Here is a 13,429-nt window from a genome sequence, read left to right as displayed (position 1 = left end):
TCAGACTCACTATCTACAACAATCAGTCCAGGAAGCTAAACTACAATTCCTATAACAATCAGCCCCAAATGTCTAGGACTTAATCAATAATTGGCAGCTTCTCTATTTTTTTCCCATACTTCCAACTTGGGACCAACCAGAGAAAGCCAAATAACCTCCCCTAACTAATAATGTACAGTGCTCAGCTTTGAGTTAGGCCATCTCCAACTTCCCAGGCCAACAGTCTCCAGTCAGGGCATACCTGTAGTCTTCCCTTTGTTTAAGCATCTGTGGGTCTGCTCTTAGCTTCTCTGAGGCAAATTCTGGGCTTCATCTCTTAGCTTAGCATCTCCAAACATCCTTCTGTCTGCATCTCCAAGTGTCTCTAAGCGTTAGCAACTGTGTTGGCTCCTGGTTCTCTTAAATAGAACTAATCAAGCCCCATCCTGAATGGGCAGGGTCTGTAGTTCCATGGAAATAATTTAATCAGAGTCCTCACCACAATTGAGTGGGTCACATCTCCATGGTAACATGCAATCAAACGTTTCCACCCAACAAGATAGGGTTAAAAGATCTTGGCTCTTCTGGGGTCCATAACAGTTCCAAACCAGCACAATCTTTTAGTACAGTTTGACTTTTTAAGTTATTTGACTACCTATTTTAATAAAAATAAAACAAAAATATAAAAAATGGATTACATCTCTGAGTATAGTGTGCATGTAAGGATGTTTGGTGCAACACTGTTGATGGTATTAAAAATTAAAAGTGGTAAAAATGTCCATTGATAAAGAAACTATATAGCAGCTTAAAATAAAAAAGTTATATTTTGACATGCTACATGAAAAGTAAGTTTTAGAACAATACATATGTCATTTCATTTATGCTAAAAGAAATACAAAACTAACTCTATTTTTCTGTTTGAAAATACATAGCAAAAAGTCTGGAAGAATATAGCAAACTGATAAATGTTACCTTTCACATTTTACTTTAATATTTCTGTATTGTCTGATTTCTTTTCAACAACAATGCAGTCATGTATTACTTATTTAAATAAAATGAATAAATAAAAACATAAGCTATGTTAATGGAAAAACTAAGAGTAAGGGATTGGAATCCATGTAATGTGTTTCTCATAGCCACGACACTGTTGATAAGCTATGCAACTTATATCTCAGTTTTCTCTGTCAGTAGAATCTGAATAATTATTACCACATATGTCCTTGGATAATAGATTATGCTGTTGGAAGTCTACAACACAGCTTTTATTTCCATAAGATCATTTACTTTTTTATTTACTCTTGCAATTTCTTCTTTATGCTTTTCTGGGGTCTTCTTCATGTACTTTATCTCCTGTGCCATGTTCTTCTTCATGTCCGTCATATCCTGTGCCATGCTCTCGTTGTTTGTCTTTACTTCTTTGATTAATTGCTCCAAATACCATGTCTCCTCTGATCTTTTGATTTAGTTGTTTGGGTTTGGGTTATCCATATCATCTAGTATTATCATATGCTTTAAAATTTTCTGTTGTTTTTGGCCTCTTGGCATTTGCTTTACTTGATAGGGTTCTTTTAGAATATGTAGGATTATTCAAAGACAAATCTCTAATTTGTCAGATCTACAGCTTGGTGGCGTACACTTTCTCTAACCTGCAGATGGCAATCGCGAGTCACCTATTCCCCTCAAGTCAGTTCTCCCCAACTTTGTCTTTGTGTTGTGTGGGGGTCTGATTCTTGTGGGGTCCAATTGATGCACCAAGTTTGGGTGTGTTGTTGGTGCTGTCCGCCCTGAATGTGGGGCATCTGTCTGAGTGGTTAGGGAGGTAGGGCAGCTTTCATAATCAAACCTCCCAGGTGTTCCTGGAGATTTAAGGCTGTTGCACGAGTCTAAACCTTCATTTCAGTCTTGCCACAGATTGTCTCTGCTGCTGACCCACAAGTCTTTGGTATTGGTTTATGGTCCCTGGGATTTCCAAGTGGGTCCCTCTTCCAAGCTGTGCCCTTCTAGGGCCTCTGCTGAGGAAAGGTTGTGCTACGTCACAAGTGCACGCAGTCCCTCAAGGGAAGTTCTGGGCTGCCGGCTATGTAGGTGTGTTCCCAGCCTGCTGTAAGGATGGCTATATGGGGTGTGCCAATTTCCCCCTTTTCGCACAGCTCTGCCTTTCCAGCTCTGGGTCAATTAACTGTGGGTGCACGAAAGGCTATTGTCCATGCCCAACACTGTGGTGTGTGCATGTGCTGCTGGAAACACCCCCCTGTCACACTGGGTTTCTTGGCGCGGTTCTGGGCTGAGACCCTGGTGCCTGGGAAGGAGCGTTCCCAGCCTGCCGGGAAGATGGCTGCAAGGGGTGTGGTTTTTTTCCCCTTTTGGCTAACCTCTGCCTTCCTCGCTCTGAGACAATTAGCAGTGGGTGCGCGAAAGGCTATCTTCCACGCCAGATATTGAGGCATTTGCACAGCCTGTTCCTGTCGTGCTTCACTGTGTGGTTCTTGCTGCTGTATCTGCAGCCACTTTTGGGTTTTTTTTTAAAAAAGAACCAGACCGCCTCCAAAGGCCAACCCTCAGTTTCCCCACACTGCATTGTGGCTGCTGTATATTCAGTGGCTTACTCATTCGTTTCTGAACGCCGACTCCTGGTTTCACCAAGTGCATGATCCCTGTGTATTTAGTAGACCTTGTCCAGCTGGTGCATCACTGGAACTGGTGTTCTGGGTCACTTTCTGGCTTTTATCTAGTATTTTTCACAGAGGTGTTTTTTGGCCCTGTCTCACATAGCCACCATCTTAGGTTCTCCTCCCTACAACAAAGCTTTTAATATTTAAAAATCTATGTTTAAAATGTGGCTCTGCTATCAACATCTCTAATCCTCAGGTTATTTAGAATTTTAGATACATCCTATTCACAGGGTTGTTGTGAGAAATAAAAGAGATAAAGGATATAAAGAATTTAGTACATTAGCTGGCACTTAAGAGCTCAAATAATTGTAGTTTCTAGTATCGTTTTTCCTTGAAAACAAGGTCTTATATAATTTTTGGTATATTAATATTATATTTGGATTGTTATACAAGTTACAGCTTATGACCAAAATTAATGTCCAGAAATAGTAATATGAATTACTAGAATCACTAAATAGAGCTCTATTTCTAGTTGTGATTCAAAGGATAATTTTGAATCACTTTAGTAAGGCCACTGCTTTTTTATTTAATACAAGATTAGTTTATTATCTATTTTTTATGTGTAATCTTGAACAATCTAGATATATCCAAAAATGTGGAATGTTAAATGAATGCTGATTGTACCAGTGTCAATATATTATGCTTCCCTGAAAAGCCATATTCTTTAATGCAATCTTGTGGGGGCAGATTGATTAGTCTGTTGATTAGGATGGAACCTCTGATGGAATTATTTCCATGGAGGTGTGCACCCTGCCCATTCAGGGTGGGTCTATATTAGTTTACTGGAGTATTTAAGAGAATCAGGAGCCAACACAGGCACTGACGCTTGATGCTTGGAGATGCTTGGAGACGCTTGGAGATGCAGACAAAAGGACATTTGGAGATGCTAAGCTAAGAGATGAAGCCCAGAATTTGCCCCAGAGAAGCTAAGATAGGACCCCCAGATGCTTAGAGAGAAATGCCCTGGGAGAAGGAAGCAAGCGTGCACGGGAGTTGAGAGAGAGGAGTGAAGACAGAAGCCCATAGGCATTTTGGAGAAAGCCATTTTGAAACAAAACCCAGGAGCAAAGGACCAGCTGACACTAGCCACGTGCCTTCCTAGCTGACAGGGGTGTTCCATATGCCATTGGCCATTCTTCAGTGAACGTTCATCATTTTGTTGATACCTTAGTCTGGACACTTCTATGGCCTAGAACTGTAACTTTGTAACTTAATAAATCCCCTTTATAAAAGCTGGTCCATTTCTGGTATTTTGCATAATGGCAGCTTTAGCAAACCAGAACAAATGTGATCAATAAAAATATTACATAGCTGCTAGTGGGATTTTTTTTTTTTGGTTTATTTATTTATTTATTTATTTATTTTTTTAAATCTTCATTTTATTGAGATATATTCACATACCACGCAGTCATACAAAATAAATCGTACATTTGATTGTTCACAGTACCATTACATAGTTGTACATTCATCACCTAAATCAATCCCTGACACCTTCATTAGCACACACACAAAAATAACAAGAATAATAATTAGAGTGAAAAAGAGCAATTGAAGTAAAAAAGAACACTGGGTACCTTTGTCTGTTTGTTTCCTTCCCCTATTTTTCTACTCATCCATCCATAAACTAGACAAAGTGGAGTGTGGTCCTTATGGCTTTCCCAATCCCATTGTCACCCCTCATAAGCTCCATTTTTATACAATTGTCTTCGAGATTCATGGGTTCTGGGTTGTAGTTTGATAGTTTCAGGTATCCACCACCAGCTACCCCAATTCTTTAGAACCTAAAAAGGGTTGTCTAAATTGTGCGTAAGAGTGCCCACCAGAGTGACCTCTCAGCTCCTTTTGGAGCAGAGAGATCTGCTACTGAAGCTTATTTCATTTCCTTTCACATCCCCCTTTTGGTCAAGAAGATGTTCTCCATCCCACGATGCCAGGTCTACATTCCTCCCCGGGAGTCATATTCCGCGTTGCCAGGGAGATTCACTACCCTGGGTGTCTGATCCCACGTAGGGGGGAGGGCAGTGATTTCACCTTTCAAGTTGGCTTAGCCAGAGAGAGAGGGCCACATCTCAGCAACAAAGAGGCATTCAGGAGGAGGCTCTTAGGCACAATTCTAGGGAGGCCTAGCCTCTCCTTTGCAGCAACCATCTTCCCAAGGGTAAAACTTATGGTAGAGGGCTCAACCCATCAAACCACCAGTCCTCTATGTCTGTGGTCATGTTAGCAACCATCGAGGTGGGGTAGGCCAATACCCCTGCATTCTGCACAGGCTCCTCAAGGGGGCACTACATCTTTTTTTCCTTGTTTTTGTTTTTTTTGTTTAACTTTCCCTTCTTTTTTAAATCAACTGTATGAAAAACAGTTAAAAAGAAAACAAACATACAATAAAAGAACATTTCAAAGAGACCATAACAAGGGAGTAAGAAAATGACAACTAACCTAAGATAACTGCTTAACTTCCAACATGTTCCTACTTTACCCCAAGAAAGTTACCTAATATAGCAACATTTCTGTGAACTTGTTCCTACTATATCCATCAGAAATTAACAGACCATAGTCATTCCTGGGCATCCCCAGAACGTTAAATAGCTTATCTGTTCTTCTTGGATTATTGTTCCCCCTTCCTTAATTGCTCTCTATTGCTAGTTCCCCTACATTCTACATTATAAACCATTTGTTTTACATTTTTCAAAGTTCACATTAGTGGTAGCATATAATATTTCTCTTTTTGTGCCTGGCTTATTTCGCTCAGCATTATGTCTTCAAGGTTCATCCATGTTGTCATATGTTTCACAAGATCGTTCCTTCTTACTGCCGCGTAGTATTCCATCGTGTGTATATACTACATTTTATTTATCCACTCATCTGTTGAAGGACGTTTGGGTTGTTTCCATCTCTTGGCAATTGTGAATAATGCTGCTATGAACATTGGCATGCAGATATCTGTTCGTGTCACTGCTTTCCGATCTTCCGGGTATATACCGAGAAGTGCAATCACTGGATTGAATGGTAACTCTATATCTTGTTTTCTAAGGAACTGCCAGACTGACTTCCAGAGTGGCTGAACCATTATACAGTCCCACCAACAATGAATAAGAGTTCCAGTTTCTCCACATCCCCTCCAGCATTTGTAGTTTCCTGTTTGTTTAATGGCAGCCATTCTAATCGGTGTTAGATGGTATCTCATTGTGGTCTTAATTTGCATCTCTCTAATAGCTAGTGAAGCTGAACATTTTTTCATCTGTTTCTTTGCCATTTGTATATCCTCTTCAGAGAACTGTCTTTTCATATCTTTTGCCCATTTTATAATTGGGCTGTCTGTACTATTGTCATTGAGTTGTAGGATTTCTTTATATATGCAAGATATCAGTCTTTTGTCAGATACATGTTTTCCAAAAAATTTTTCCCATTGAGTTGGCTGCCTCTTTACCTTTTTGAGAAATTCCTTTGAGGTGCAGAAACTTCTAAGCTTGAGGAGTTCCCATTTATCTATTTTCTCTTTTTTTGCTTGTGCTTTGGGTGTAAAGTCTAGGAAGTGGCCGCCTAATACAAGGTCTTGAAGATGTTTTCCTACATTATCTTCTAGGAGTTTTATGGTACTTTCTTTTATATTGAGATCTTTCGTCCATTTTGAGTTAATTTTTGTGTAGGGGGTGAGGTAGGGGTCCTCTTTCATTCTTTTGGATATGGATATCCAACTCTCCCAGCCCCATTTGTTGAAAAGACCATTATGACTCAGTTCAGTGACTTTGGGGGCCTTATCAAAGATCAGTCGGCCATAGATCTGAGGGTCTATCTCTGAATTCTCAATTCTATTCCATTGATCTATATGTCTATCTTTGTGCCAGTACCATGCTGTTTTGGCAACTGTGGCTTTATAATAAGCTTCAAAGTCAGGGAGTGTAAGTCCTCCCACTTCGTTTTTCTTTTTTAGAGTGTCTTTAGCAATTTGAGGCATCTTCCCTTTCCAAATAAATTTGATAACTAGCTTTTCCAAGTCTGCAAAGTAGGTTGTTGGAATTTTCATTGGGATTGCATTGAATCTGTAGATGAGTTTGAGTAGAATTGACATCTTAATGACATTTAGCCTTCCTATCCATGAACATGGAATATTTTTCCATCTTTTAAGGTCCCCTTCTATTTCTTTTAGTAGAGTTATGTAGTTTTCTTTGTATAGGTCTTTTACATCTTTGGTTAAGTTTATTCCTAGGTACTTGATTTTTTTAGTTGCTATTGAAAATGGTATCTTTTACTTGAGTGTCTCTTCAGTTTGTTCATTTCTAGCATATAGAAACATTACTGACTTATGTGCATTAATCTTGTATCCCGCTACTTTGCTAAATTTGTTTATTAGCTCTAGTAGCTGTATTGTCGATTTCTCAGGGTTTTCTAGATATAAGATTATGTCATCTGCAAACAATGACAGTTTTACTTCTTCTTTTCCAATTTGGATGCCTTTTATTTCTTTGTCTTGCCGGATTGCCCTGGCTAGCACTTCCAGCACAATGTTGAATAACAGTGGTGATAGCGGGCATCCTTGTCTTGTTCCTGATCTTAGAGGGAAGGCTTTCAGTCTCTCACCATTGAGTACTATGCTGGCTGTGGGTTTTTCATATATGCTCTTTATCATGTTGAGGAAGTTTCCTTCAATTCCTACCTTTTGAAGTGTTTTTATCAAAAACGGATGTTGGATTTGTCAATGCTTTTTCAGCATCTACTGAGATGATCAATTGATTTTTCCCTTTTGACTTGTTAATGTGTTGTAATACATTGATTGATTTTCTTATGTTGAACCATCCTTGCATGCCTGGAATGAACCCCACTTGGTCATGGTGTATGATTTTTTTAATGTGTCTTTGGATTCGATTTGCAAGTATTTTGTTGAGGGTTTTTGCATCTATATTCATTAGGGAGATTGGCCGGTAGTTTTCCTTTTTTGTAGCATCTTTGCCTGGTTTTGGTATTAGATTGATGTTAGCTTCATAAAATGAGTTAGGTAGTGTTCCATTTTCTTCAATGTTTTGAAAGAGTTTGAGTAAGATTGGTGTCAGTTCTTTCTGGAACGTTTGGTAGAATTCCCCTGTGAAGCCATCTGGCCCAGGGCATTTATTTGTGGGAAGATTTTTGATGACTGATTGGATCTCTTTGCTTGTGATGGGTTGGTTGATTTCTTCTATTTCTTCTCTGGTCAGTCTAGGTTGTTCATATGTTTCCAGGAAATTGTCCATTTCTTCTACATCATCCAGTTTGTTGCCATACAGTTGTTCATAATATCCTCTTATAATTTTTTTAATTTCTTCAGGATGTGCAGTTATGTTACCTTTTTCATTCATTATTTTGTTTATATGGGTCTTCTCTCTTTTAGATTTTGTCAGTCTAGCTAGGGGCTTGTCAATCTTGTTGATCTTCTCAAAGAACCAACTTTTGGTGATATTTATCCTCTCTGTTGTTTTTTTCTTCTCTATGTCATTTATTTCTGCTTTAATCCTTGTTATTTCTTTTCTTTTACTTCGTTTAGGATTGGTTTGCTGTTCATTTTCTAGCTTCTTCAGTTGATCCATTAGTTCTTTGATTTTGGCTCTTCCTTTTTAATATATGCATTTAGTGCTATAAATTTCCCCCTTAGCACTGCTTTTGCTGCATCCCATAGGTTTTGGTATGTTGTGTTCTCATTTGCATTCGTCTCTATATATTTAGCAATTTCTCTTGCTCTGTCTTCTTTAACCCACTGATTGTTTAGGAGTGTGTTGTTTAACCTCTAGGTATTTGTGAATTTTCTAAGTCTCTGATGGTTATTGACTTCTAATTGTATTCCATTGTGGTCAGAGAATGTGCTTTGAATAATTTCAATCTTTTTAAATTTATTTAGGCTTGTTTTCTGTCCCAGCATATGATCTATTCTGGAGAAAGTTCTATGAGCACTAGAAAAGTATGTGTATCCTGGTGATTTGGGATGTAATGTTCTGTATATGTCTGTTAAATCTAATTCATTTATCAGATTGTTTAGGTTTTCCATTTCCTTATTGGTCTTCTGTCTGGTTGATCTATCTATAGGAGAGAGTGATGTGTTGAAGTCTCCCACAATTATTGTGGAAAATCAATTGCTTCCTTTAGTTTTGCCAGTGTTTCTCTCATGTATTTTGTGGCATCTTGATTGGGTGCGTAGACATTTATGATTGTTACTTCTTGTTGAATTGCCCCTTTTATTAGTATGTAGTGGCCTTCTTTGTCTCTCAAAACATCCCTGCATTTGAAGTCTATTTTATCTGAGATTAACATTGCTACACCTGCTTTCTTTTGGCTGTAGCTTGCATGAAATATTTTTTTCCATCCTTTCACTTTCAGTTTTTTTGTGTCCCTGTGTCTAAGATGAGTCTCTTGTATGCAACATATTGATGGTTCATTTTTTTTGATCCATTCTGCGAATCTATATCTTTTAATTGGGGAGTTTAATCCATTTACATTCAACGTTATAACCGTGAAGGCATTTCTTGAATCAGCCATCTTATCCTTTCGTTTATGTTTGTCATATTTTTCCCCCTCTCTCTATTAATATCCTTTATTGTACCCATACCAAATCTCTTTAGCACTGAACCTTTCTCCAAGTCTCTCTGTCCTTTCTTTGTTTCTCTGTCTGTAGGGCTCCCTTGAGTATCTCCAGTAGGGCAGGTCTCTTGTTAGCAAATTCTCTCAGCATTTGTTTGTCTGTGAAAAATTTAAGCTCTCCCTCAAATTTGAAGGAGAGCTTTGCTGGATAAAGTATTCTTGGCTGGAAATTTTTCTCACTCAGAATTTTAAATATATCGTGCCACTGCCTTCTCGCCTCTATGGTCGCTGCTGAGTAGTCACTACTTAGTCTTATGCTGTTTCCTTTGTATGTGGTGAATTGCTTTTCCCTTGCTGCTTTCAGAACTTGCTCCTTCTCTTCTGTGTTTGACAGTGTGATCAGAATATGTCTTGGAGTGGGTTTATTTGGATTTATTCTATTTGGAGCTTGCTGAGCATTTATGATTTGTGTATTTATGTTCTTTAGAAGATTTGGGAAGTTTTCCCCAACAATATCTTTGAATACTCTCCCTAGTCCTTTACCCTTTTCTTCCGCTTCTGGAACACCAATGAGTCTTATATTCGGACGTTTCATATTATCTATCATATCCCTGAGGTCCATTTCGATTTTTTCAATTTTTTTCCCCATTCTTTCTTTTATGCTTTCATTTTCCATTCTGTCATCTTCCAGGTCACTGATTCGTTGTTCAGCTTCCTCTAGTCTTGTACTATGAGTGTCCAGAATCTTTTTAATTTGGTCAACAGTTTCTTTAATTTCCATAAGATCATCCATTTTTTTATTTAGTCTTGCAGTGTCTTCTTTATGCTCTTCTAGGGTCTTCCTGATTTCCTTTGTCTCCCGTACTATGGTCTCATTGTTCATCTTTAGTTCTTTGAGTAGCTGCTCTAGGTGCTGTGTCTCTTCTGATCTTTTGATTTGGGTGCTTGGGCTTGGGTTATCCATATCGTCTGGTTTTTTCATATGCTTTATAATTTTCTGTTGTGTTTGGCCTCGTGGCATTTGCTGAACTTGATAGGGTTCTTTTAGGATTTGTAGACCAATTGAAGTCCTTATCTCTAATTTATCAGATCTACAGCTTCGTGGAGTACACTTTCTCTAACTAACCAGCAGGTGGCGTCCACGAGCCACCTGTTCTCCACAAGCCAGTTCTCCCCTTCTTAGCCTTTTTGGTGAGTGGGGGAGTGAGTCTTGTGGGGTCCAATTGGTGTACCAAGCTTGCGTGTGTAGTTGGTGTTGCCTGCCCTGTATATGGGGCGTGTTTCTGGGCAGTCAGAGGGGGTGGCTCTAACAATCAAATCTCCCTGGTGATCCTAGAGTTTTAAGGCTGCTGCAATAGTCTAATCCTTCAGTTCAGTCCTGCCACAGTTTGTCTCTGCCACTGACCCACAAGTCCTTGGTATTGGCGTATGGCTCCTGAGACTTGCAAGTGGGCCCCTGTTCCAGGCCGTGCACCCCCTGGTCCTCTGTTGAGGGATGACTGTGCTATGTCACAGGTGAGTGCCATCCCCCCAGGGCAGTTCTGGGCTGCTGGGCTTTGTAGGGAGGCTCCCAGTCTGCTGAAATGATGGCTGAATGGGGCTTTGTTAATTCACACTGCTCTACCTTCCCAACTCTGGGACAGTCAGCTGAGGTTGCAGGGAAGGCTAATGTCCACGCCCAGTTTTGTGGTGTGTTCCTGTTATTTGAAGCACTTCCGTCACACTGGGTTGTCTGGGGCAGTTCTGGGCTATGGGGCTTGCGATGGGCAGGAGTGTTTCCTGTTCACCAGGATGATGGCTGTGAGCGGACATCCCCCTTTTCTTGGGAAGTTGTGGTGTTTAGTGAATTTTCTAAGCCACTGGATTATTGCCTTTTGTCTCAGAGCTCTCCTAGTTCTGCTCTTGACTTGACCTGCCCAAATTGTAGGTCTTTGAAGCTTTCTGTATTGGGCTTCTTAGAGTAATTGTTTTAGAAAAAGAAAAAAGGATTAAAAAAAAAAAAAAAAAAAGGGCCCTCCTCAGAGATCTAATGGTTTATTGAAATGCTAAGAGACAAAGCAACCAGGGCCATTAAGGAGAGGTCCACAGGGCAGAGAGATCAGCTTTTCTTTGGGATTTGCATATGCGCCTCAGGGCCTGAGCTCGGGCCTGAGCTCTGCCCTTCCCCTTTCTATGTTCACCAGAACTCCAAAAATCCTCCGCTTTTATTTTGGAGTTTTTCGTGTTGTTTTTTTTCTATGCCTGTCTCCTCTCTGCTGGGCTGGCTGCTCTCAGATTCTCTGGTGTCTGGTCTCAGTCTATCTATGGTTGGAGTCTGGATCAGTACAATGAGTTTCTGATAAGGGCTGCCACTGCAGTTCTCCCTTCTCCTTCCCGGAGCTGACAGCCCCTCCTCCCACAGGACTGAGCCTGGCAGGGAGGGGTGCGGGTCCCCTGGCCACAAAAACTTACAGATTTCGCTGATCTCAGCAGTTCCACGTTTTCATGAGTGTTGTATGACGTATGCCCAAAGTCAGATTGCTCTGTGGTGTCCAGTCCACGCAGTTCCTGGCTTTCTACCTACTTTCCTGGAGGAGTAACTAAAACATACAGCTCACCAGTCCACCATCTTGCCCCGCCTCTTGTAGTTTATCGCTAGTGGGATTTTAAGTATAGCAAATGATTACTAAAAGTTTATAATACCATTTATGGCCACATTTGTATGTGAAAGATTTTTTCACATATATTTTCAACTCAAGTCCAAAGAGATGAGAAAAATATTTACAAATTAAATAGTGAGTATTTCTAAAATTTTATTGGTTGAGATAAATTGAGTCCTTAATGAGCCATCATAAAACTTTAGTTTGTGTAAAATAATTCCATACTAAGTGAATTACTGATCATATAATTTTCACTGGTTTAAAATTTTAGGGTAAGAAATTTTGAACAGTTACTGAAAATAAGAGTTTGGTTTTGAAGATTTGCTATATAAAACAAAGTAAGTAATGGGTATGAAAATCCCTGCTTTTTAAAGAATTATCAATAATTTCAAAATGGTTGAAATTGAGTTTCTATTAGAAAGTCATACATAATTTTGAAAGTTATTCCTTACCGAGAGGCAATAAAAAATCTTATATAACAAGAGGCCTCAGCTTAAACCAATTGACTTGACAACAGAAGTGTAAATATAATGGTAATTCTGTTTGCTTAATGGTTATCACCTGTTTACTGATATTAGCCCAAGTCTGATACCCTACATGTGGGACACTCTTTTGTAAATATACTGATTTTCTAGTCTTAAGGGACACTCATTTTAAGGAGTTAGGGAATGGCTTAAACATATGTAAATCAGAAAGATGGTAATTATTTATTCAGCAAATATTTATTGAGCACTATGTGCCAGGCACTGATCTAGGCAGTTTGTGTACATAAGTGAACAAAGCAGACAAAAACTTCTGCACTCATGGCCTGCACAGTCTAGTGTGGGGAGCAGTGGCAACACACAGTGAACAATAAACATAAGAAATAAGAATATTAGAAATTGACAAAGGCTATGCAAAAAGGAAAAGAAAAGACATACAGCATAATACAAGGAACTGGAAGTGCAGGGAGAAGAGGAAGAACCGACAAAGGAGACTCAGACTACGGAACCAGCGATTGATACAGGAAAGTGATGATCTATAGGAAGCTGAGAAAAGTGTATCAAGGTAGAAAGAAGTCACATCCTCCTGAGTGAGGCAAACCTTTGAAGACACTGTAGGATTTACCTACAGAGAGGTCTCATTACTGACATTGACAAGGTTTTTACGTAAAATTGTGCTTAATTAATTCCTTATGGTCATGGAGTAAAGATGACAAGAAGATATTTACTGCTAAGCAGTCTTCTTTATGTAGTAGTTTGATCTTTGGTAAATGAGTCACCTCTAGATTGCTATTCACAGACAACTTAGGGTACTGTTTGGTTTTGCTTGAAAGCCAAGCTGGGCGGTGTGAGCAGTGTTAAGATTACACTGCTAGTGTGATTGTGAAGACCTTGTGGATCACACTCCCTTTATCTAGTGTATGAATGAGTAGAAAAATGGGGATAAAAACTAAAGGACAAATGGGGTGGGATGGGGGGGATGATTTGGGTGTTCTTTTTTCACTTTTATTTTTTATTCTTGTTCTGGTTCTTTCTGATGTAAGGAAAATGTTCAGAGATAGATTGTGGTGATGAATGCATAACTATGTTATCATACTGTGGACAGTGGATT

Source organism: Choloepus didactylus, chromosome 18, assembly GCF_015220235.1.
Source record: "Choloepus didactylus isolate mChoDid1 chromosome 18, mChoDid1.pri, whole genome shotgun sequence".
NCBI classification, from domain to species: domain Eukaryota; kingdom Metazoa; phylum Chordata; class Mammalia; order Pilosa; family Megalonychidae; genus Choloepus; species Choloepus didactylus.
This window is presented reverse-complemented; position numbering follows the sequence as displayed.